This window comes from Schistocerca serialis, chromosome 7 (assembly GCF_023864345.2).
Source record: "Schistocerca serialis cubense isolate TAMUIC-IGC-003099 chromosome 7, iqSchSeri2.2, whole genome shotgun sequence".
NCBI lineage: Eukaryota > Metazoa > Arthropoda > Insecta > Orthoptera > Acrididae > Schistocerca > Schistocerca serialis.
Window position 1 is genome coordinate 582,277,599 of NC_064644.1, and position 25,485 is coordinate 582,303,083.

Sequence of the window (25,485 nt, forward strand, 5' to 3'; positions counted from 1 at the left end):
CCAATACACATATTTTGTCTGTGTGGTGTATACAGTCTCATACATCAGTTAAACTCACGAAATACCTGAACTGTTGGGATGGCCTTGGGATGAAATTTTGATACATAAATATGTTTTACGTAATGTAATTTGACAACTTTTCGTTTGGCGCTTTTAGAGTTAGCTTCATAATCAGTTAGAATAGCTTTTGATTTATCCAATCTCATAAAGTATTCTCTGACACTTGATTATAGTCACAATCAGTAGAGCTTTAGTGGTATTCTTCAACAGGTACTTAGAAAATATGTAGTACAAGGCCATTACATATTTCACTCCTCCTTCTGCTATCGGGGAGGTGCTGCCGCACTGACTGATACGTGGTCAAAAGATTTTACTGGTATAACGGGATGTAAGTCATTGAATCGTTACCTGTTTAAGTGTTTGCTCTTTCGACAGAGTACACTTTCTTACTGACCTATTCTACTCTATGTGTGATGTTACGGAAATAGCAGTATGACATTATTTTTATGCACACTTGGCTACACCATCGTGACCACACGAATTATATATATATCTGATAAAAATGTCTGCATATTCTTTGGGTAAACAAACACTCCATTTACCAGCCTGAGGCGTTCAACAATAAAACTAAACTAAACTATATAACTTATAATGTGTTCTCAAGTCTGTATCGTCAGTAGTTGTTAGTTGTTGTCTTACCTTGTCCCATCGAGTATCTTTCTCTTGAAGGGGTTGTATGTACCACTGTACATGAGTAGAGTCCTAAAGTCGGATTTTTGTTCTGTTAATTCGGTATATTCATTTAGTCCTTGTGGACATCTAGACATTGCATTCTGTCAAAATATTCTGTTCACCTTTGATATAAATTACCTGAACCTCTATCTCCTGAAAAAAAGATAAAAAATAGGACACCATCTGGATAATCTTTTGTGCAATGGTTTACATGTCAGTAGGATTGAAAGTACTTAAAGATCACAATATATTTTGGTGTGGTTTCCAGATAGGAAGTACTGGAATCTGTGGAATGTAAACGTGAACGTTTCAAGCTCAGTTACAGAATAAGGTCTTTCACATTCTGTTAGTGTGTGACTAGAAAACCTGATTATACTTATATTTTGATTTTCTTTATAATGGTTAATCTGAAACAATATTGCCTCTCCAGACCCTGGGAGGATGCATTACTACTGACACAAAATTTTTGCGCCATATCGGGATGCACTAATATCTTACAGTTTACCAAAGTTTGTTTTATAATGTCAGTCATTCTGACAATTTTCTGTCCATAGCCATGTGGAGTTTTTTCCTCAAAAAGTTGAGCAGTGTGTCATTATTCAGTATCAGGTAAAGCAAATAATTACAGATGAATGAGACTAAGCCCATGAATGCTTTTAACTGTTTTTTAGTTTGTGGGATAGGAAAGTGTCTGATGGCATCTAGTTTGTATGGATCAGACTGAAAGCCTCTTGGTGAAATAATGCGGCCTAATAACTTAATTTCTTTCCTGGATAATTGTGATTTCTTTAAGTTAACTGTGACAACGTAGTGAGAATTTTGTCAAACACACTCCTTAATTTGTGCAATGCTCATCCCATTCAGCTGTAGCAATAAGTATATCGTCCACATGTACTGTAACTTGACTCAATACTTTGGCACACAGCGTCTTATCCAAAGCTGCAATAAACAGTCCTGCACTTACAGTAAACCCAAATGGTCAACAACAAAATTGATAGTTTCTACCACAACAGACAAATGTACACTGTCGTCTATTTGGGTACAACAAGATTTGCCAGTATGATGCGTTTAGATCTTTGTGAGAAATTTTACTCCATGGAATTTTAATAATTGCTACTCTAGGTTTTCTGGTTTGGTTCTTACAGGTACTATGCTTTTGTTAATTTCGCTTGCATCCACTGGGTTTGGTACCACGGGGATGGGGCTGCAATATGGCAAGTGAACAGTTCAATAACATTCCAGTTAATCATACGTTTCATCTCCTTTCTTACTGTTTCTTTCTTTGTCCAAGGAATTGCATATGTTTCGCAACAGAAAGTTTCATGGGCAGGGGGTGGGTATACTTCCACGTGATAGACATATTCTTTAATTACTCCTGGTTTCTTTTCAAAAACATGCAAATATTGCAACAGCAGTAGCTAAGTTCCTGCCTCCATGAGGTGATAAACTACCTAATTATTCTATTTTACTCTGAATAGTGTGTAAAACTGTCGTGTTCTCCATGATCTGTTAATTACTTTGCTCACTCACATAAAAGACTTTTTTTCGATACATCAGAGGGATACTCCCCTTATCGGCTAACTGATTATTCACACAAAACTTCGTTTTCATTAGATCAACTGAAATTACCTCCTGAGTAAAGATGACATTTGCTATTGCCTATATCAATTTTCACCTGATCTTGCCTGAAAAATTCCATTCGTAGGAGACAGTTAAGTACTAAGTTTTCACTAGGAGTGTACAAAACATAGTAGTTCCATAGGAAGTTATAGGAACATAGGTTTGAAACTTCGGATGCAGCAAGTAGCTGACACCCTACAGCTCCTCCAGCAGTGGGTCCTAGCCGCATCCAGCCTGCGACGAATAGATGGACTCACCTCAGACCAGCCTGCAGACGTTGAAATGGCTAATGCTTTATGGGGCACACACTTATTGTGGTTTTGCGCCATTAATAATTCGTTCAGTATTGTTACTAAAGACATTTTAGTAACATTTTTATCACTGTCATTGTTTCGAGTTACGGCAATATCGGCGCGCACCCTAGACGTCAGTTACCAATTACTGCCCACTTACCTTTGGTAGAGGCATTAGTCTGGAGCGCTAGCAGATAACTGTGGTGGCAGAGACCGCTGTGTAACAAATGAGATGCCTGAGTAGAGAATTCCACGCCCATCCAATCTAACTGAGCAGTTGCGCATTCCTAAATCAGAATAATATTTCTCTGCATACTCCTCAGGCGCCTACAGTAGTTTGTCTCAGATGAAGGTAACAGAAATCAAATTCCGTAAAGTATTTTACACCAAACGTACGCTAGTGATATAAAGTTTCGCATACCTAAAGAGAAATTGTGATATCTCTATTCGGCAAGTGCTCTCTGCACCTCCACACTAGTGGATACACGAACACGTAGTCTCTGTGATCGTGAGACGACGCTGCGGAAAATAAAACAACGGGATTATCAAAATTTCATCGATTTTGCCAGGCCAAGTCTCGATGTTCGGCCTGGTGGCGCATGTCCTGCAGAAAGATAAGCTAAGGAAGAGTGTATAAATAACCAATTACTGTCAGTCCCGAAAGGGCTTAGGAGAGCTATAAAACAAGAAACAAAAAATATTAACACGTAGGAGATCAAAGTACACGGCCATCATTCACAGCCTTGCCAGTTAATGTGAAGTAAGTATTTGTTAAATGCCGAGGGAACAGATCGCTAGACATGTGCGCACGTTTCTCATTAGTAGCGAACAAACGGCGTTAACATGATAGATCGGATCACAGTTTCAGGAGGACAGCTGTCGCATCCTACAGTGTTCAAGCAGCGAGAGTAATGTGCTTTTAATGATGCCAGTTTATTTTTTTTACCGTATTTATTTTGCTTCTAGCAGGCCAGTAGTGTAGCTATTTTATTTTGTTTCGTGTTATTTGGACGATGGTGTGAAGCACAGTAGTAGTTCAGTCAGCGATGGAAAATTAGGGGAAAAAGCTCATGCAATCGCAAATTTTTGTTCTGTAGTAGAATGGAGTTCGATGAACAATTACTCAAACTCTCGATAAGGGAGACTGAGCGTGGGAGGTTCCCCGGGGGGGGGGGGGGGGGGTGCGTTTAATTACCACCTTTCTATGTTTCTCTTGCCCAACTTGAAAACAGCAGCTGCTACCGAACATGTTCCTCAGTACAAAATTAAACCATATTAAATTTCCTACAGAAGAGGCCCCATTCCGTTTCCCTATACACTAATTGGTTCTGCATCGCAAGAGATGAAAAAATCGAATATTATTTAAAATTGTGTTTTAATGGTATAAAATATGTAATTATCGTTCAATGAAGTGGAGAAGAAGAAATATCAAAAGACGTTGGGGCACCCGGACGCTCAAGACGAGAAAAGCTTAAAAATTATGCTCCGGTTTCATGCACTTTTAACCCTCACCTGTAAACTGCTTGGGTTTTCGTAACATGTATTCCAAGGAAGGCGACATAAGTATTACAGAGTGACGTCATATTAAAGCAGGCAGAACTGTGCTCTCGCGTATGCAGTCGAATATACACTACTGGCCTTTAAAATTGCTACACCACCAAGATGACGTGCTACAGACTCGAAATTTAACCGAGAGGAAGAAGATGCTGTGAAATGCAATTGATTAGCATTCAGAGCATTCACACAAGGTTGGCGCCGGTGGCGGAATCTACAACATGCTGACATGAGGAAAGTTTCCAACCGATTTGTCATACACAAACAGCAGTTGACCGGCGGTGCCTGGTGAAACATTGTTGTCATGTCTCGTGTAAGGAGGAGAAATGCGTACCATCACGTTTCCGACTTTGATAAAGGTCGGATTGTAGCTTATCGCGATTGCGGTTTATCGTATCGCGACATTGCCGCTCACGTTGGTCGAGATCCAATGACTGTTAGCAGAATATGGAATCGGTGGGTTCAGGAGGGTAATACGGAACGTCTTGCTGGATCCCAACGGCATCGTATCACTAGCAATCGAGATGACAGGCATCTTACCCGCATTGCTGTAACGGATCGTGCAGCCACGTCTCGATCCATGAGTCAACAAATGGGGACGTTTGCAAGACAACAACCATCTGCACGAACAGTTCGACGACGTTTGCAGCAGCATGGACTATCAGCTCGGAGACTATGACAGCCGTTACCCTCGACGCTGCGTCACAAACAGGAGCGCCTGCGATAGTGTACTCAACGACGAACCTGGGTGCACGAATGGCAAAACGTAATATTTTCGGATGAATCCAGGGTCTTTTTACAGCATGGTCGCATCCGTGTTTGGCGACATCGCGGTGAACGCACATTGGGAGCGTGTATTCGTCACTGGTATACTGGCGTATCACCCGGCGTGATGGTATGGGGTGCCATTGGTTACACGTCTCGGTCACCTCTTGTTCGCATTGACGGCACTTTGAACAGTGGAAGTTACATTTCAGATGTGTTGCAACCCGTGGCTCTACCCTTCATTCGATCCCTGCGAAACCCTACATTTCAGCAGGATAATGCACGACCGTATGTTGCAGGTCCTGTACGGGCCTTTCTGGATACAGAAAATGTTCGACTGCTGCCCTGGCCAGCACATTCTCCAGACCTCTCAACCAATTGAAAACGTCTGGTCAATGGTGGCCGAGCAACTGGCTCGTCACAATACGCCAGACAGTACTGTTGATGAACTCTACTATCGTGTTAAAGCTGCATGGGCAGCTGTACCTGTACACGCCATCCAAGCTCTGTTTGACTCAATGCCCAGGCGTATCAAGGCTGTTATTACGGCCGGAGGTGGTTATTTTGGGTACTGATTTTTTAGGATCTATGCACCCAAACTGCGTGAAAATGTAATGACATGTCAGTACTAGTATAATATATTTGTCCAATGAATACCAGTTTATCATCTGCATTTCTTCTTGGTGTAGCAATTTTAATGGCCAGTAATGTAGATGAGTTATGACTGGTTCTCACATAGAATGTCATTCACTAAGTATTAAGGAGAAGAATCAATGCGTTTGTGAGACTTAATCCATTCCCTGGAGTGTACTGTAGGAGAGCGGACCGATGTCACATATATCACCTTTGATAGGGGTGTACTCGAGGGATGTGGTGTTATGATGAAATTGCTAAATTATTCTGCACATGAGCAAAACTACCTAACATTAGACTGGGACTTCTTTGTGGAAGAGGAATGCTACCAGAGCTATGATGATGGTACTGTAATCAGTAATAATACCGAACCGTTACATCTCCTTTGGCTACAGGTCGTGATGATTACTCCGGCGTAAGGAGCTGCTGTTTCTTTGCGTGCATTTTCGAGCAGCAAGATGTGGGTGGTGTCTCAGTGTATCAGTTATCAAAAACATTCATGTCATTTTCTTTTTTCGCTTTATTTTCTAGTGAGACATAGCCGCATGCATCAAAACCTACTGCTACTAACTAGCAGTGAACGAACTCTGTCTGTAAAAGCCTTCCTTTTGTTGTTCCAAGTACTTGCGTTTCGTTGTGAATTTATTTCCCTGTTAAGAAAGTGTTACAGATTTGGTTTCGTCTGATGGACAATGTAGAGCGATTGTGTTGAATTCATTGTGTTCTTAAACGCAGAGCATGAACAACATGCTTTTGTGTTTCTTGTAGAAGTGTTCAAAGTTCAGGATTCTTCAACACGTTCGAGGAGCGACACTGGATATCGGTTCCAGAGAAGTGTCACTACAAGTACTGTTGTAGCCGTGGACCATTTTTGGTCAAGAAGGATTTGGACGTGACGTCAGCTGGTGCGAGTGTGGGCAGTCAGTCTGCTACTGAAATAGAACGACGGAGGTCCGTCCTCGAAGCACTGTGGGTAAAAGGCATGTGCAGTTAGCGAATGGAGTGGCAGGTGTCAAGTCCTGGCTGTGGACTATGGCCTTTGCTCTAGTGCAGACTACGCATGCTACTTTTGAGACGGCTATTAGGCTGAAATTGACGCTTACATAGTGAGTGTCAGCTGTCGTTTCCAGTGTAAACTGGCGGCTCAGTAGTGTTTCTTCTACTGGTAAAAGGAGCAAAGTGTATTATACTCAGTGACTACTGCTGTAGGAGTATAGTAGTGTGAATGTAGCGTTATTGAATGGCTGTTTGGCGTTCGAGTGGCGTTGTTCCCCAACCTTCAGTTTTTCATATGTTTTCTTCGTTGTTCCCTTGGGTTTGATGATCTCGTTGCCTCCTACAGTGCGATAGTGTATGTTTTGTTAAGCGGTACAGTTAGTTTCGTTTCGTGTTTCACATAACTTGAAAATGTTGTGGCTATACGAAAAGTGAAGGTATTTCCTTGTTGAGCCGTGGTAAAAATTGCTGTTTTGAAGAGCGCGCCACAGCGCGTAGTGTAAAGCAGTCGCCCTCCATTTCTGGCGGTGGCGCCGCTGTCACAATCGCAGCTTTGGTGTCTCCCTCTGGTGTGAAAGGGGAAAGGTAGCCTATTTACGTGCATTTAAGGGCCGCTATGAGCTCACTAGGCGGCGAGTCTGGTCAGTTGGTCAGCCGGGTCAGTGTGGGGCAGTCAGTGTCTGTCTGTCGTCCACAGTGCTAGCATGTGTTAGGCCGCCAGTCTGCGCGGGTTTGTTCAGGCAGTGGGCATTGGCGGTCGCGCACTGAGAGAGAAGGCGACTTGTCCGTCTTGAGCGTCGGCGCAGCGGAGGTCGCCACGTCAGTCCAGTGGGCCGCGCCGTATAGCGAGGGGTAGTGGCTTCGCGGCTGACACGAGAGCAACAGGAGTCAACCCACGACTTCGGTCTGGCCGGTGCAAGCTGCGACACCGTGAGACGTGAGAATCGGCGCGCCTTCTTGCGTCCGGTGAAGCGGCTCGCAGCGGACGGTTCGGGAGAGCGTTTTGGGGGTGCTGCGCCAAGTCTTCGCCAGACATCGCAGTTTATTAGAAGTTAGGTGTTTCGTGATATGTTGTTTCATTTACTTGTTAAATTCTACTTGCTTTCTTGGTCAGTCTCTTGTTCCCAGCTTGATCGTCTGTCTGCCGTCCGCATTTGTTAGGCAGTTAGTGTGTGTCTGTCGGTCTGCCGCACGTTAATAGCTGCCTCTGTCATGTTTGTCGGATTCGGTGTTAACGAATTTATTGCTTAAGGTGTAAAGGCCGAATTCCTGAAATTGTTTTTATCTTGCTTATCATCTTGAGAGGCGGTATATGTGTAATGTAGGGCTTGTTTGTATATTTTATGTAAGACTGCATTTCATGGTTTTTTTTTTAAAAAATGGTCATTTAAGTATATAAGTTGCCAGCCTCCCACCGTAGGAGTTTTCTTTTAAAAACTAGTTGCACTTTCGGTGAGAAGTAATTTTTTAATGTGAGTGTTTTCTATCATTTCTATCCCTCTAACGGGGTGCATTTATTGCTTAAGGTGTAAAGGCCGAATTCCTGGCATAGTTTATGTGTTTGTGTGAGTTGTTAAAATTTTTAGTTTAAAGTAATCTGGTGTGTTGCGGATTTGCACCAGTCTGGTCTTTCAGAGGCTTTTGTGAGCGGTCGTGACTACGGCCGTGTTAAAAAAGGGAGCGGCAAGGTTCTCAGCCCGAAAGCTCATACTGTCAAGAAAAATTGTTATTTCTGCCTCTAAATAAATTGTAACTTGATATTTAGAGGGTGTTTCCTTTAATTTACGTCTATGGTCACAATCTTTTCTGTTTAACAGATTACCGTTTTCGGTCTTTAATGACTATCATCAGATCTGTCTCATAAAAACAAAGTCCTAATGCACTGCAGCCATAGCGGCTTAGTCAACTGTTAAATGTGGAATCAGAACCAGCATCGTCAAATACATATAAATCACATGACAATTTGACGATGCTGGTGCTGATTCCGCATTTAACAGTTGACTATGCCACTATGGCTGCACTGCATTAGGACTTTGTTTTTATTTTTAAAGGACATGGTATTTACGAATAAAATTTCCATTTGTTGAAAGAAATTTGTTTTCATCAGTTACCCACTGGCAACTGCTTCCACGCTCACGTAGTGTGATTAAAAGTGTTAATGCTCTTGATGAATCGCTAGTAAATAAAGTAAATTCTTGCTTTTGAAAGTAAATTCACGGTTCACATGTGTGCCGGCTGTAGTCGTCACAGGCTGCGGCGACCTCAATTCCAGCGCCCCCTCTCTAGAACTCAGTGCAGCGCACACTCCGCTGCAGAGTGAAAATCTCATTCTGGATTATTATTATTATTGTTATTGTGTGAGAGTTCATTAGAATAAACTTGCTTATAGTGTTGACATTTTAAAATTCTATTACAGAAATTCTTAGTGGGGTGTTTTAAAATTATCTCAATGAAGGCTTGTTGGCTTTTAATATTGTAACAAATGAGTATTGCCTTAAATGATAGTCACACCCACTTCATCCTAGCCCTTCCACTCACTGAAACTGTACCTCCTTGTTCTCGTGCTCTAACAATGAATTTTTGTTAAACTTAGCATTTTGGTATCGCTTCTTATATACCTATTACGAGCCTTTTAGAGTGCAGAAGGTTAGCTAAAAAACTATTTACCTAAAGTGATTTTTAAAATATTCAGGGCGTTAGTGCTGACAAGCTAATACTATTTCATTAAACTGTTTTAACATTTTTGGTGTGCCACGGGCATTGTGATTACCACAGGCTGATTCAATGTGTAGTTACACAAGGTATCCGAAAAGTCTTTCCCTCATTACATAAATTGATAACTCAGGCTAGAAATAAGATACAAATATGAAACTGGTGTCTAATTGTTTACAGACTATCAAGATTTTTTTCAAACATCAGTAAACTTCCACATGAGCACCCATGGTAGCACGTAGCACATCTAGGCGATATTCAGTTTCCTTCCACACATTAGCCAACATCACTGGAGGGATCGATTCAACGACTGTGGTTATCCGTTGCCGCAAGGTTTCAAGATCTGGTACACGTGTTCGGTAGATCACGTCCTTGACATAACCGCATAAAAAGAAGTCTAATGGGGTTATGTCAGGAGAGCGTGGAGGCCAAACCGTTGGCCCATCACGACCAATCCATCGCCCAGGAAAGGTCATATCGAGATAGGCACGGACGTCCAAACCCCAATGAGGCGGTGCACCGTCTTTCTGAAACAAGACATGGGGGTGATACTAAAGCAGCTGAGGAAAAGCATACAGTTGCAACATGTCCAGATGCACTGCAGATGTGATAGTAGCCTCAGCGAAGAAGAATGGCCCGATAATTCGATCGTGCAATAGCGCCCACCAAACATTCACCTTTGGACTGCCTCTGGTGCACTCCATGACCTCGCCAGGGGGTTGTGAACCCCAAATGCGCACATTATGCCGATTCACTACTCCACTGACAAAAAAAGGTCGCTTCGTTGGAAAAGGCAATTCCTCTAAGATAATCATCATCGTCCTCAATAAGTGATAGCGTTTCGACGGCAAAGTCGTATCGACATGTACTATCACTGGGCAACAAGGCCTGAACGATTTGCACTTTGTATCTACGAAACAATAAACGTTTGTGTAAAATGTCATGGAGAGAGCATTTTGGCATCTGTAATTCACGTCAGGCCCTGCGCACCGATTTCTTCGGACTTCGCAGAATAGTCTGCCTTACAGCTTCCACCCTGTCTGCTGAGGTTCTTGGTCCACCAGACCTCGGAAGGTCAGCAACCGATCCTGTGTTCTTGAACTTCTCATACCGGGCTTTAATACTCTTGACATCAGGTGGGTTCCTTCCAAATGTTGTCTGGAAGTGTCTCTGCACTGTGGTTGGTGATCGTGTCTCATGGTACCACAGGATGCACTGTGCCTTCTCCTGATTGGTTAACATGGCTTCTTGGGCACTCCACCTCATCCACTACTTACGTACTGCGAACCTAAAACAAACAAAAAAAAAACTTTGATACTTGTAAACAATTGCCGGCCTATGGTGGCGAAACGTTTCTAGGCGCTTCAGTCTGGAACCGCGCGACCGCCACGGTCGCAGGTTCGAATCCTGCCTTGGGCACGGATGTGTGTGATGTCCTTAGGACTGATGACCTCAGATGTTAAGTCCCATAGTGCTCAGAGCCATTTTGTAAACAATTCGACACAAGTTTCATATTTGTATCTTACTTCTAGCCTGAGTTATCAGTTTATGTAATCAGGGAAAGAATTTTCGGAAACTCTGTATGTACAACTTATTGATGTATGCTCGTAATTATGTACTTGAGGAACTGGTTTTGAAGCTTAGTCGTAAAAAAAAGTCAAATTGGAAGGTGTTATTTAGGTGAATGCTTTTAGTGTATTAAACATCAAGGATAATTTATCTTACCATTAATTTGTGTGATCACTTTTCGTTATTAGCACTTTGGCTGGTTGTAACTTAGCAGTTATGTGCAATTTTTATGACTGTTTTTGTTAATAAAAGTGATGGATTAAGTTGTCACCAGCACAGATGAAGCGAAGATCGACCAGTAGGCGCAGGATCCAGCACGCCTATCAACAGAGAGGCCAGAGACACACTGACAAGCAACATGCCGCCAACGCCCTCTCGACAGCAAGGATTTAGGCCACCGCCGCTGACTGGAGGGCCTCACTCATTCAATCATCTAGTCTGGCGTCTGTCAGTTTACTTGCAGAGTTCGTTTAGTTCATTACAGGCTACGACAATACATAGCGACTGGAAAAAAGGCCAGGTGACGCCTGTATAGAAGAAGGGTAGAAGGATGGATCCTCAAATTTACAGACCAATATCCTTAACATCGGTTTGTTGCAGGATTCTCGAACATATTCTCAGTTCAAATATAATGAATTTCCTTGAGACAGAGAAGTTGTTGTCCATGCATCAGCACGGATTTAGAAAGCATCGCTCCTGCGAAACGCAACTCGTCCTTTTTTCGCATGATATCTTGCGAACCATGGATGAAGGGTATCAGACGGATGCCATATTCCTTGACTTCCGGAAAGTGTTTGACTCGGTGCCCCACTGCAGACTCCTAACTAAGGTACAAGCATATGGGATTGGTTCCCAAGTATGTGAGTGGCTCGAAGACGTCTTAAGTAATAGAAGCCAGTACGTTGTCCTCGATGGTGAGTGTTCATCGGAGGTGAGGGTATCATGTGGAGTGCCCCAGGGAAGTGTGGTAGGTCCGCTGTTGTTTTCTATCTACATACATGATCTTTTGGATAGGGTGGATTGCAATGTGCGGCTGTTTGCTGATGCTACTGTGGTGTACGGCAAGGTGTCGTCGTTGAGTGACTGTAGGAGGATGCAAGATGACTTGGACAGGATTTGTGATTCGTGTAAAGAATTGCTGCTAACTCTAAATATAGATAAATGTAAATTAATGCAGATGAAAAGGAAAAAGAATCCCGTAATGTTTGAATAGTCCATTAGTAGTGTAGCGTTTAACACAGTCACGTCGATTAAATATTTGGGCGTAAGATTGCAGAGCGATATGAAGTGGGACAAGCATGTAATGGCAGTTGTGGGGAAGACGGATAGTCGTCTTCGGTTCATTGGTAGAATTTAGGGAAGATGTGATTCATCTGTAAAGGAAACCGCTTATAAAACACTAATACGACGTATTCTTCAGTGCTGCTAGAGCGTTTGGGATCCCTATCAAGGCGGATTGATGGGGGACATAGAAGCAATTCAGAGGCGTGCTGCTAGATTTGTTACTGGTAGGTTTTATCATCACGCGAGTGTTACGGAAACGCTTCAGGAACTCGGGTGGGAGTCTCTGGAGGAAAGGAGGCGTTCTTTTCGTGAATCGCTACTGAGGAAATTTAGAGAACCAGCATTTGAGGCTGACTGCAGTACAATTTTACTGCCTCCAACTTATATTTCGCGGAAAGACCACAAAGATAAGAGAGATTAGGGCTCGTACAGAGGCATATAGGCAGTCATTTTTCCCTCGTTCTGTTAGGGAGTGGAACCGGGAGAGAATATGTTAGTTGTGGTACGAGGTACCCTCCGCCACGCACCGTATGGTGGATTGCGGAGTATGTATGTAGATGTAGGTGTAGATAGCGACCAGATTAGTGACCATAGTGGGACTAGTTCACCTCAACCGTAATTGTACTTTACATCAGTCTGTAAGAGGACACTTCCTGTTAAGATTGCATCACAACACATGGTTTCTATTCCAGTTAAGTAAAGTTTCAGCTCATGTAAATAAAGAACCGTATGAAACCACGTTTGCATGCGTGTTGTACAAAGAGGATACAAGCCACCCAGAACAACATCCTCTCCCTCGCTTCCTTGCAGTACGAGATTCTACAGTGGCGAACGACGATAATTCAGTGACGATCGAAGATAGTCAACGAAGATTTTGCTTGTTTCTCTTGCGTTTTAGCTTGCAGGGGTGGTCATGTTCAAGTGTTTCTATTTGCTAATATGTTGTTCTGTTCTTGCATGTATCCCAGGAGGGAACCGCAGAATTAATCAAATTTCTCTTTTCAGAGGCTTTGCTTGCTTTTTGATATTTGTGTAAACCATGAATTTCCCGCCCCTTCCACACCCTGTCCCTGCACCTCAGAAGCAGACGGCCAATGTGATGGATCTAAAACAAGTTTTTCTGTTTCAGAACCAAAAAATCGCTGCCTTACTGACGACGGTCCAGCAACCACTGGCTGCTCAAGCTGCGGCGGCCTGACAACCACAACCGGCCAACCAACCAGCCCAGCAAGTGCCGCCGACCAGCATACCAACGTTCCGGCAATTTGAGGAAACAGAGGAGGAATGGATTGAATACCTGGCTCTGTTCCAGGCACATTGTCAGGTTCATTGTGTTCAAGGTACTGTAAAGTTACAATACTTCCTTTCGATTGCAGAGACCCAGTGTTCAGGTTAATGCTAAAACTATTCCCAAGCGTGTCTCCGACGAACTCGTCTGTGAGGAAGTAATCACTGCAGTACATCAACACTATGAGCAGCAAGTCCAAGTACCTGCAGCTGGATACCAGTTTTTTAGCTTGCAGAAAAAGCCGGAAGAACCCACCGCGGGTGGTACACAGAATTAAGGGGCACGACAAGGAAGTGTAAATAAGTGTAGTTGTGGCAACTGTTACAATGATTTAATGATAAATAATACAATAACATAATACACACCGAGCTGAACTCACGACGGCTTTAGTCTGGAGAGTGCAGTAGGTAGTATAGAACTTAGCAACCCAATCCAAAAAAAAGAAAAAATGTTCAAATGTGTGTGAAATCTCATGGGACTTAACTGCTAAGGTCATCAGTCCCTAAGCTTACACACTACTTAACCTAAATTATCCTAACGACAGAAACATACATCCATGCCTGAGGGAGGACTCGAACCTCCGCCGGGAGCAACCCAATCAGTCAAACAAATCAGTAACAGCTCGCACTGTACGTGCTTGGTCAGGTATTGCAGAAAGTGTCATCACTTCTGTCTCTATGCTATTCAGTTTTGGAACACAACCTACGACCAGCTCAGCTCGATTTCTAAATTGAAGGAAACACTTCACGGCATTCTCTTCAGAACTGCTGCAAATTCGTCGGGCAATATACCGTGCCGCGCGAACTGTCAACACAACTGGCACTGATAAGAGTGTCCTACGACTTCCACATCGCTGACAACGGGCTATACACAATGTTGGTGACTACTTTGAAGATCAGTAAAACTTTGAAACAGGTATCTATTTTGTAAGAGCTGTAAATAAATAGTTGCCATTATTAAAGTTCGAACACTCGTACATCAGCATGTAATGATGACTAACTGAAACCCTCAGCTGCCGACAGGTGTTCTTGACATACCTCGATGTGGACAGTTGAAAATGTGTGTCCCGACCGGGACCCGAACCCGGGACACACATTTTCAACTGTCCACATCGAGGTATGTCAACAACACCTGTCGGCAGCTGAGGGTTTCAGTTAGTCATTATTTATTCCAGAGAAAAGCTGCGCATCATCAACAGTATTCTGTTCTTTCGTGAACAAATGGTTCAAATGGCTCTGAGCACTATGGGACTCAACCGCCGAGGTCATTAGTCCCCTAGAACTTAGAACTAGTTAAACCTAACTAACCTAAGGACATCACAAACAGCCATGCCCGAGGCAGGACTCGAACCTGCGACCGTAGCGGTCTTGCGGTTCCAGACTGCAGCGCCTTTAACCGCACGGCCACTTCGGCCGGCTCTTTCGTGAACAGTTACTGTCTTCACATATATCAGCATGTAAGACGCCCTGGGTCAGATGTACCCTACAGCAACGTCCTTGAATGGAAATATTTTTATTGTGCCTTATATTATCCGAAACTCTACATCATATGATACGAACTGGTCACTTAAGTCAATGAGAACAACCTGCAAATGATTCTGCCATTGTTCAAAATAATCAGCAGACACAACAAAAATTATACTCATTATTCACGTGCTGCCTGCCACGGTGGCCGAGCGGTTCTAGGCGTTTCAGTCCGGAACCGCGCGACTCCTACGGTCGCAGGTTCGAATCCTGCCCCGGGCATGGATGTGTGTGATGTCCTTAGGTTAGTTAGGTTTAAGTAGTTCTAAGTCCTAGGGGACTGATGACCTCAGATGTTAAGTCCCATAGTGCTCAGAGCCATTCACATGCTGGCTGGAGTACAACTATGGTTGTACAAAATGAGTCACATAGGGCAGAGGTGTCTACATCTAAGTGTAAAGAGTCAACAGCACACTATCGACCACGATACACCGTTCTGGTGCACTAAAACTGTACTTGTCAAGCAGTAAAAGACAAGGCTAAGGCAGGCTGCGGTGAGAGAGGGGCCAGGCAAAAGTATGTCAGTACAGAACAAAAGTGCATGACATTAAAACACTAAAATAGCATTTTACGATTTTATGCCTATATGTTACTAAAAACAGAACAGCGTAACCTTGAGTAGACTATGTACATCACATAGCTAGAAGTGAGTAACTGTAGCATATCACAGAAAAGGCCTAAAAGAATCTATAGATTATACACTTCAGTTTGCTCTTTGAAGATGATACAAATCTCAATTTCCTCCAGAGCGTCCCTTAATCAATCCTTCTCCACCCAATGCAGCACCTTCAAAGATTTCTCAATACTGCCGGTGTTATGATTGTAATTACGTCGATGTACACTCGCTTGTGTTTTTTTGCTCTTTCATTCACGTGGAGAAATATATACCAGTGTGCCCCACACAGAAACTCTCACATTCGTGTCTACAGATGCTTGATTATGGTGGTGTGCCTATTTTCGCTATCTCGTCCGTGCGGAATCAGACTTGGGTTAGTTTTACGAAAATTACTGGCTGTTCTGTTCGTTGTAGCACCATACCGAGGCAAAGCTGAAAGAGACTTGGACGTGTAGAGTGTTCCCACAGGTCTTCAGAAACCGCAGCACGGTAGAAGTTTTCCCGAGAAATATCGGCCGCCTGGAATGAGAACATGTCCCGTGGTAAGTGGACAGGATAAGGGCACACCTGCTCCGGCATTGGATATTTGTATACTGTCAATGGGTCTGTAATGAGGGATACGATGTGTTGTTCTCCAGGTTCCCTGTTCTACTCCAATTAGGGAGATGTCAGGAAGCAGCAGAATTAAACAGCTACATTTATCAGCCTAAATTATGCGCCGGGAAGCGCTACGTGGACTAATGTCAGCTACGCCCTGTTGTTTTCGCGGACGACTCTCGTTTCCAGGCCGTCCGCAGTGCCTCATCAGAATTAAGGAGCTCCATTTATAACTTCACATTACGCGGCAGCGCTACAAACTAGCCAGCAGACAAGGTAGATGCTACGCTGGTGGGTCTCATTCTATTTTATCAGATTAAACAGAACTAATACACTAACTGTGCCAGGTGATCAAGTAGTAAGTCACGAAGGCTTTCGAAATGTCAAGTCTATGTTTCAATCAGTGCGTATCCAAGCAACCTATCACTTCTAGCCCATTCTGATTTGTACCTGACAGTGAATCGATATTTGTTTTGATCTGTCAGATCAAAATAACAGCCCTCAAATTCCATTACAAATCTGGTATCTATACAAAATACTTAATTATTTAGTTCAGAAGGTACAAAACTGATAAGTCGACGGAACACTAGCACTCAATTAAAAAGGTGATGGAATACATTATGCTGTAAGGGAACGATTCTACATGAATCGCTGTTATCATTACTTGAACCTCTACGTGAATTACAGTTTTATCCTATAGAATCTTCTTGAGATTCATCATATTGTTGTGACCAGTAGATCTGTGTATCACCTTTAGGCATTGCGAGGGTACAATATCTATGTTCCACAAAGCTGTTGCTGGAAATTGAGTTGTCTATGTCCTCTATGGTAAGGCCATCTCTACTGGTATCGGCTGTTTGAATAAATTTTTGGAAAAAGCAGAAGGAACCAACAGTGAAGTTAAAAATTTTTGTCTTTACTGTATTTGGGCATAAGCAATTATACGACAAGTATGTAGATGGTGCCGAGGGATTTAACGAAAGGTTCAAGTTCTACGAGTGATATGCCAGTGGTAATACGGAAGAGAGATGCGAAAATGTAAAGTTCTACATCACTGGTCGGAAATCAAAGGTTGCGCGTGCCTATGACTGACGCCGGGGCAACTGTCTGCTCAGGAAAGCATGAGGTGTGTACCTCGGTTTTCGAGGTGTCAGATATTGTCATGTTTTAAATCAGATGATCTACAACGATGACAAACATACAGTTATATTCCACTATTGCTGACTGTAATAATTATAGAATCAACCATCGGTGGTTCATGATTCCATGACTTCTAGCTAACGACTTACTTGGTAAATAAAATCTTCCACACTGGCTGTTAAAATACTGCTATTAAAAGTTAACGACCGATTTCGCATCAGTGAGATGCATCCTTAGGTGATAAAATGAAAAAAGCCTCTTGCTGGTCGACGACGCTCAATTGTGGTCCCCCATAATGAACACCGTCTTTATCATCTCATCTGTAATGATAGGCAGATTACGACCAAGGAATCGTGTGTACAGCTGAAAGTGTTGTAATGTCTCAGATGAGATGTTATGCATATCTGGATATAGAGTAATGTCGACGACATGTGTTGGTTCAAATGGCTCTGAGCACTAACTTCTAACTTAACTTCTGACGTCATCAGCCCCCTACAATTTAGAACTGTTATTTTGGCAATAGAGCCAACACTGTGTAACAACTGAAGGCCGAAATGCACCCGTTTTAGCTCACGTAGGCTGGCGTGAGGAGGAAAGAACTATACTGACGTGAGGTCTGGAACATGACAAGGAATGAGAATTCAGAAAGCAGACGTAATTAGTTTGATATTTAACTTTAATCCATTTATGATGAACATCGCTCTTGACGGTACATGATTCACAATCTTATCTGCTCAGAAGACATATACACTCCTGGAAATGGAAAAAAGAACACATTGACACCGGTGTGTCAGACCCACCATACTCGCTCCGGACACTGCGAGAGGGCTGTACAAGCAATGATCACACGCACGGCACAGCGGACACACCAGGAACCGCGGTGTTGGCCGTCGAATGGCGCTAGCTGCGCAGCATTTGTGCACCGCCGCCGTCAGCCAGTTTTCCGTGGCATACGGAGCTCCATCGCAGTCTTTAACACTGGTAGCATGCCGCGACAGCGTGGACGTGAACCGTATGTGCAGTTGACGGACTTTGAGCGAGGGCGTATAGTGGGCATGTGGGAGGCCGGGTGGACGTACCGCCGAATTGCTCAACACGTGGGGCGTGAGGTCTCCACAGTACATCGATGTTGTCGCCAGTGGTCGGCGGAAGGTGCACGTGCCCGTCGACCTGGGACCGGACCGCAGCGACGCACGGATGCACGCCAAGACCGTAGGATCCTACGCAGTGCCGTAGCGGACCGCACCGCCACTTCCCAGCAAATTAGGAACACTGTTGCTCCTGGGGTATCGGCGAGGACCATTCGCAACCGTCTCCATGAAGCTGGGCTACGGTCCCGCACACCGTTAGGCCGTCTTCCGCTCACGCCCCAACATCGTGCAGCCCGTCTCCAGTGGTGTCGCGACAGGCGTGAATGGAGGGACGAATGGAGACGTGTCGTCTTCAGCGATGAGAGTCGCTTCTGCCTTGGTGCCAGTGATGGTCGTATGCGTGTTTGGTGCCGTGCAGGTGAGCGCCACAATCAGGACTGCATACGACCGAGGCACACAGGGCCAACACCTGGCATCATGGTGTGGGGAGCGATCTCCTACACTGGCCGTACACCACTGGTGTTCGTCGAGGGGACACTGAATAGTGCACGGTACATCCAAACCGTCATCGAACCCATCGTTCTACCATTCCTAGACCGGCAAGGGAACTTGCTGTTCCAACAGGACAATGCACGTCCGCATGTATCCCGTGCCACCCAACGTGCTCTAGAAGGTGTAAGTCAACTACCCTAGCCAGCAAGATCTCCGGATCTGTCCCCCATTGAGCATGTTTGGGACTGGATGAAGCGTCGTCTCACGCGGTCTGCACGTCCAGCACGAACGCTGGTCTAACTGAGGCGCCAGGTGGAAATGGCATGGCAAGCCGTTCCACAGGACTACATCCAGCATCTCTACGATCGTCTCCATGGGAGAATAGCAGCCTGCATTGCTGCGAAAGGTGGGTATACACTGTACTAGTGCCGACATTGTGCATGCTCTGTTGCCTGTGTCTATGTGCCTGTGGTTCTGTCAGTGTGATCATGTGATGTATCTGACCCCAGGAATGTGTCAGTAAAGTTTCCCCTTCCTGGGACAATGAATTCACGGTGTTCTTATTTCAGTTTCCAGGAGTGTAGTAACTGAATATGGCGCCTTGCTGGGTCGTAGCAAATGACGTAGCTGAAGGCTATGCTAAACAGTCGTTTCTGCAAATGAGAGCGTATATAGTCAGTGAACCATCGCTAGCAAAGTCGGCTGTACAACTGGGGCGAGTGCTAGGGAGTCTCTCTAGGCTAGACCTGCCGTGTGGCGGTGCTCGGTCTGCAATCACTGTTAGTGGCGACACGCGGGTCCGACGTATACTAACGGACCGCGGCCGATTTAAAGGCTACCATCTAGCAAGTATGGTGTCTGGCGGTGACACCACAAGAACTACTTAAACCTAACTAACCTAAGGACATCACACAAATCCTTGCCCGAGGCAGGATTCGAACCTGCGACCGTAGCGGTCGCGCGGTTCCAGACCGTAGCGCCTAGAACCGCTCAGCCACCCCGGCCGGTCGAAGACATGTGTACCTCTGATGCGTACACAAGACCAAAACAATCATAGCATCATAGTTTGTCGGGACCCGCTGCGCCTGTAAGGGGCTGAATATGAAAATATTCTGAACACCATCACCGGAGACGTGACGTGGTGTGACCACATCGAGACAGAATCCAAAAGATAGTCCATGGAGTAGCGAGGTACTAGTTCCCCAGGGGAGAAATCGCTCAAGATACAGCCATATGCTGACAACGAAATGTGCAAAGACTCTTATGAGGTTCTTTTGGATGTTTTGAAGCCTAAGGCAACTCACAATTCGGAACGCTACAGGAGTAGGCCGAAATCCCGAATTTCTATCGTCAGACCAGGGAAAAAGACCAATTTCCGCTTGTAACACAATGACGCCATTCCAGACAATATAATTTTGTGGCCACAGAATTCACTGTCAAATTGGAATAGACTGTCCTTCCACGGCCACCATACTGTCCTGCTTTATCACTTTCAGAGTTCCATGTCTTTGACCCTACTAAAGACTACTGGTCAACTTTTTTTCCAGAACCAGATGCAGTCGTTGAACCAGAATGATAGTGGCTGTTCTCAACTGGCTCAAGTGACCATGTCGAAAAATGACAATAACTAATTTGCTCTGCTTAGCTGTTTTATTGTACTGCCTATATCTGTTGTAGTTTCGATGGAAATAAATGCTTGTAGTTTCGGAACGAATCATCTGTTTTTACAATACCTCCAGTTGCTCAGTTTTCTAGCCAAGTACCTAATTATTTAATGTGTTTACAATGGGTTTTCTACGCACCGCCCTCAGCACTCCAAAGTACATATTGCAATTACTAATAATACAAATCTGGAAACGTCCTTATTAATTCATTAACAACTGAAAATAGAGCTTTGCGTTGAGAGTGTATTAGCATTGATAGTTAAATAACACTCATAGTCCATTTTATGCAGCTTGTTAAAAATCACTATCCAATACAGGCTACAGATTAACGTTGTGAATGTAGATTACAAGATTATGGGTAAAGAACTCATGTCTTTTCTTTGGACCAGGTGACTGGTTTGCTACTATATTGGACCCAGTTATCAATCAAGCATCCCTGGTTGCAAGCATCGTTTTACAACGTGTTTATTGCATGACCAGTTCCAGGGCTGTCAGTCCAGTTTTCAGATGCAGCTGTGCACACATCCCATTTCCTGGCCGTGAATATACAGGGTGTTACAAAAAGGTACGGCCAAACTTTCAGGAAACATTCCTCACACACAAAGAAAGAAAATATATTATGTGGACATGTGTCCAGAAATGCTTACTTTCCATGTTAGAGCTCATTTTATTACTTCTCTTCAAATCACATTAATCATGGAATGGAAACACACAGCAACAGAACGTACCAGCGTGACTTCAAACACTTTGTTACAGGAAATGTTCAAAATGTCCTCCGTTAGCGAGGATACATGCATCCACCATCCGTTGCATGGAATCCCTGATGCGCTGATGCAGCCCTGGAGAATGGTGTATTGTATCACGGCCGTCCACAATACGGGCACGATGAATCTCTACATTCGGTACCGGGGTTGCGTAGACAAGAGCTTTCAAATGCCCCCATAAATGAAAGTCAAGAGGGTTGAGGTCAGGAGAACGTGGAGGACATGGAATTGGTCCACCTCTACCAATCCATCTGTCACCGATGAGAAGCGTACGAACACTTGGACTGAAATGTGCAGGAGCTCCATCGTGCATGAACCACATGTTGTGTCGTACTTGTAAAGGCACACGTTCTAGCAGCACAGGTAGAGTATCCCGCATCTAATCATGGCGGTGAATCGAGGAAGTACAGTACATACCGACGAAACTAAAATGAGCTCTAACATGGAAATTAAGCGTTTCCGGGCACATGTCCACATAACATCTTATCTTCATTTGTGTGTGAGGAATGTTTCCTGAAAGTTTGGCCGTACCTTTTGGTAACACCCTGTATAGAGGGTGGGCCATTGATCGTGACCGGGCCAAATATCTCACGAAATAAGGGTCAAACAAAAGAACTACACAGAACGAAACTTGTCTTGCTTGAAAGGTGTAATGGTTCTTTATTTACGTGACCATTACAGCACTCCAACCCCAGTTCTCGATACCAGTAATATCGTAGTACATTTCTGCGAAGTAACAGACATATTTTTGTGACAATATTCACATTTGGTTTTATTATTGTATTGGTACTCCGATGTATCGATATATTACAGTGATATAGTTCTTGTGTGTATTCATTTCTGTGAGACTGTCACAATCTTTGACTTACTTGTAACCGTTTCGGCGCGAATGCGCACAGAGCAGTCTTTGTTGCACTTTGCAGAAGTTACGTTGTTATTTCGCTTTGTAAAAGAACAGTCAAGTATTGTGTTTGGTTAAAGTGGAAATTAAATATATGAAGATTGATACAAAACTGTTTTCTTGATGATGTGACAATTAAGAAGTATATGTGAATTTACAAGAAGTTTAATAAAAATGTGGATCGTGAACACCAAGTCAAAAATTATTTCTACCATACCATTGTTCTGATCTGGGATTGCTTGATCATTAAGAATTTCCTCAATAACGCATTTGTTAGGTCTTCAAATATTGCTAAAATACAGATCCGGACCTTCTAGCGGTCAAAGTGTAATCACCCTACAATCAACAAGATGAGCCATAACAACTTCGACGAAATCTACATCGGAATCCATTCAAGATAAGTGCCAAAATTAATGAATTTTTTATAGTCACTTTATTATTTCCATTCTGACGATACCATCCACAGTCAATAACTTAGTTGTTGGCCGATAACGCGAACATACGCTGCGTGAACAACATTATTAATCTGATTTCTAACCTACTTTGCAAACGGTGGTATTGTTAGAAGGGGGAAACCAGATGGCGCTATGGTTGGCCCGCTAGATGGTGCTGCCATAGGTCAAACGGATATCAACTGCGTCTTTTTAAATAGGAACACCAATTTTTTATTACATATTCGTGTAGTACGTAAAGAAATATGAATGTTTTAGTCGGACCACTTTTTTCGCTTTGTGATAGATGGCGCTGTAATAGTCACAGACATATGGCTCACAATTTTAGACGAACAGTTGGGAACAGGTAGCTTTTTTAAATTGAAATACAGATCGTAGGTACGTTTAAACATTTTATTTCGGTTGTTCCAATGTGATACATGTTCATTTGTGACCTTATCATTTCTGAGAACGCATGCTGTTACAGCGTGATTACCTGTAAATACCAAATTAATGCAATAAACGCTCAAAATGATGTCCGTCAACCATAATGCATTTGGCAATTTGTGTAACGACATTCCTCTCAACAGCGAGTAGTTCGCCTTCCGTTGTGTTCGCACATGCATTGACAATGCGCTGACGCATGTTGTGAGGCGTTGTCGGTGGATCACGATAGCAAATATATGAAACGTCCCCTTAGAAACGTTGTAAATGACTGTGCTTAAACTGACACACTATATTTTTAGCGCAACGCAATCTGACTTTCAAAAATCCCTACGAATGAATGGCCCTGACTAACATTAACCTATACCTTTCACAAATCACTTACCTCACCAAAAATCTTCGTTACTCGAACTACTGCAATACAGCGAGCGCCACTACTGCCAGCTAAATAAAAGATTCAAACTACTGAAGGCACTAACTACTGATAGGCATAGTTAGCAAATGAAAGATTTTGATAGAGAACAAACAATGTATTTACCTTACTAGTGTTCAAAAGTCATTATATATATAGCAGTTCATGACATCCAGTCTTACAAATTTCAAAACTCCGCCATTTCTCTCCCCACATCCTCCACTGCTGGTGGCTCACCTCCAACTGCGCAACGCTACGCGCTGTTCACATCTAGCTGCCGCTGCCCAACACTACCATGGCAGACAACAATGCAAACTAGCCACAGACTGCACACAGCACAGCCAGTGATTTTCATACAGAGCGCTACGTAACCTTATAAATAAGAAAACCTAAACAGCCTACTTACAAATATCCTTATACTTTCCCCACAGAAAGAAATCCGGGGACGTCAAATCCGGTGAACGTGGCGGCCATGGTATGGTGCTTCGACGACCAATCCACCTGTCATAAAATATGCTATTCAATACCACTTCAACCGCACGCAAGCTATTTGCCGGACATCCATCATGTTGGAAGTACATCTCCATTCTGTCATGCAGTGAAACATCTTGTAATAACATCGGTAGAACATTACGTAGGAAATCAGCATACATTGCACCATATAGATTGCCATCGATAAAATGGAGGCCAATTATCCTTCGTCCCATAATGCCGCACCATACATTAACCCGCCAAGATCGCTGATGTTCCACTTGTCGCAGCCATTGTGTATTTTCCGTTACCCAATAGTGCATATTATGCCGGTTTACGTTACCACTGTTGGTGAATGACGCTTCGTCGCTAAATAGAACGCGTGCAAAAAATCTGTCATCGTACCGTAATTTCTCTTGTGCCCAGTGGCGGAACTGTACACGACGTTCAAAGTCGTCGGCATGCAATTCCTGGTGCATAGAAATATGGTTCGAGTGCAATCGATGTTGATGTAGCAGTTGATATCCGTTTGACCTATGGCAGCCCTATTTAGCGGGCCAACTATAGCGCCATCTGGTTTCCCCCGTCAAGCTAGACGAGTTTCGTTCTTTGTAGTTTTTTCGTTTCATGCTTATTTCGTGAGATATTTGGCCCGGTCACTGTCAGTGGACCACCCTGTATATCATGCATAGTGTCTGTTCTTTCGAACAATCAGGCCACTGATTCGCATCGATGGGAAATGAATCCAGCAACTTCAGTGCAGATGCACAGTTGCATCCGACTTCCTGCGGGAACCTCGAAGTAGTGAGTGTGGAGGGCATGGGCTGAGACTGCGAACAGCTGGCGCTAGGTGCGAAGGTGGATCGGCCGAAGGATGTGCTGAGATGGTGCAACAGCTGTAACACTGTGTCCGGAGGGCGCAGTGCTTAACGCAGCTGCTTGTTAAGCCGAAGTTCCCGGATTCCCATCCCAGTCTGGCATACATTCTCGCTCAGTGCCACTGAGTTCGCATAAAGTCCCTTATGCAGCTAATATCAGTATTCCCCTGCCCTTTCTTTTCATTTCCTTTCCCTTCTCCTCTGCCCACCCTCAGTTTACCTCCTATGTATCGCACGTGCGGATTCCGAGTGGTGTCTGTTCTTTCACACACGTCCAAAAGAACGGACACCACGCATTCATACAAAGGCTGTTGTACTGATTTTCGGTATGGCTGCATTACTGCCATCTAATGCGGTAGATAGTCAATGCACCGGGCGGTTATAATTAAAATTTTCCTATTCAACGCGTTATAACAGGGAAACTAACTACCGTACGAGGACCAAACTTGGTAGCGTTAACGTCAAGGACATGGGGAAGAGAAATAATGCAGAATCTTTTCACACCATTACGTACCGGTGCCATTGCTGCTACAAAGGGGGCTCAATATGAGGCTCGTCAGTGAGCAGAAGAGTCTGAATGCACGCGGCTGCATTCTGCACACCAGAACAAAGCAT

The 25,485-nt window shown here is 43.8% G+C and overlaps 1 long non-coding RNA gene across 1 annotated transcript in view; it reads left to right on the top strand.

Moving 5' to 3' along the window:
* Window positions 1-25,485, top strand: part of LOC126412817 (uncharacterized) — a 389,281-nt gene that overhangs the window by 139,972 nt on the left and 223,824 nt on the right. The window contains exon 2 of the long non-coding RNA XR_007575349.1: window positions 13,288-13,498. This is a non-coding gene — a long non-coding RNA (uncharacterized LOC126412817). The remainder of the gene's footprint in view (window positions 1-13,287; window positions 13,499-25,485) is intronic.